Source organism: Chrysochloris asiatica, unplaced genomic scaffold, assembly GCF_000296735.1.
Source record: "Chrysochloris asiatica unplaced genomic scaffold, ChrAsi1.0 scaffold00530, whole genome shotgun sequence".
Classification (NCBI taxonomy): Eukaryota; Metazoa; Chordata; class Mammalia; order Afrosoricida; family Chrysochloridae; genus Chrysochloris; species Chrysochloris asiatica.
The window spans coordinates 23266-25166 of record NW_006409048.1 but is presented as its reverse complement, the minus strand read 5'-3'; the positions used below and the strand labels follow the sequence as shown (position 1 = coordinate 25166).

General features: G+C 37.3%; 1 pseudogene; it reads left to right on the top strand.

Annotated features, from left to right (window-relative positions):
- The first annotated feature begins 1140 nt into the window (after positions 1-1140).
- On the top strand, positions 1141-1302 carry LOC102837076 (annotated as a pseudogene).
- The last annotated feature ends 599 nt before the right edge of the window (positions 1303-1901 follow it).

The following is a 1901-nucleotide window of genomic DNA, read 5'->3' as shown; positions in this document are numbered from 1 at the left end:
AATAATAACAATGTTAATTAATTAAGGATACATAATTTTTGTTGTTTTAATATGAACCATGCTACATACGCCAATTCTTAAAAGAAAATTTCATACTTAAAAGATTGTTGTTGTTGTTGTTGTCATTAGGTGCCATCGAGTTGGAACCAACTCATACCGACCCTATGCACAGCAGAACAAAACAATGTCTGATCCTGGACCAGCCTCACTACCACTGCCCCACTTGAGTCCATCAATGATGCCACCTGGCTGATCCATCTCGATGGGGTCTTCCTCTTTTTCTCCAACCCTCCATCTTACCAAGCATGATATCCTTCTGCAGCGACTGTTCCCTCCTGACAATATGTCCAAAGTATGAGAGATGAAGTTTAGGCATTTTGACCTCCAAGGAACACTCTGGCAGCACTTCTTCCAAAACAGATCTATTGGTTCTTTTGGCAGTCCATGGCACTTTTAGTACCTCCTCCAACACCACAACTCAAAGGCATCAATTCTCCAATCTTCTTAATTCACTGTCCAGCTTTCACATCCATATGAGATGATTGAAAATACCATGGCTTAGGCCAGGTGCACCTTAGTCCTCAAGCTGACGTCTTTGCTCTTCATAAAAGATTGTTAGTCTTAATAAAAATGTGTTGACTATTACTTGGATACAGTAGACATCCAATGAGAGTGTCAATTAGTTCAACCACTTAAACAAGTCTTTGGAAGTCCCGTCAAGGATCATAAAAGCGTCTCTATACTCACTCATTTACATTTCCTTTTATTCCATTTAAAAAGTGTTATTCATTTTAACCATGAAACATATATAAGAATATCGAACCTGCTTTATTCAAAATCGTAGAATCTACATAGAAAAATTTCCAAGAACATAAAAAAAGAGCTTCTGTGATATATTATTATAAATGTTGTAAATGTATACAGCATTGAAAATAAATGATGTCATGCTACACCCAACAACAGATTTCAATCTCCAGAACACAGAGATGGTGTTAAAAACAAAATGAAACAAAACAAAAACAATAAACTGGGACTAAATTTTAGTAGCAACTCCATTCTACAGGGGAACCAAAAAAAAAGGCTCTTCAAAAATGGTACCGAGGGGTGGGGGCGATAGCTCTTTTGCTGACCCCAGTGATAATGGCAGTATTTCACGACAAGGTGGAGATCCAGGATTTCCAGTATGATGAGGAATCAGAATCTTATTTCTACCCCCACTCGTGTGGTGATAACTTCTGTATCACTAAAGATCAGTTTATGTGTGGAGAAACAGTCCTAGCCCCTTCCACCACCAAAGAGTTAGTTACATGCTAAGGAAGGCTTGAGGAATAAGCCAGGATGGGAATAAGCCAGGATGGGAAAAATCACAGGTCTCTTCATGGGGACGTTTTGTGGCTTGCTTAGTATTCTGTCCATCAATAGCCACCTTCCTCTTCAATTAAAGAAGCCTCCTATGACTGACTGTGACATGCCTGATTTTCATGTTTATGACTCAATTGCAACTTTCTTGCTTTCCCTTAATTTCATCCTGTTTATATCTTAAACCAAATTGCTTCAATATTTAATAACAGCATCATCTACCTCAAAGTTATTAGTATTACATGTTAGTAACAAAAATGGGATTTTACTCTTGGCTTGGTAGTTAAGATGATTAAAGTTAACCCTTCCATTGAAATTTGATATCACTTACTACACTATCAGATTACTACTCCTAAAAGATGGAGCATCTATAATAACTCATATTAAGATGAGCTTGAAAATAGGAGGCCTTTTATGAATACGTATGCCAATGGAGGGACCATCTAATGGATTTATAACTCACAGCCAAACAGACATAAACTCTACAAGACAAATGTTGCCCTGGAGAAAAATCAATACATAAAGATAGGCCACTAAATTTT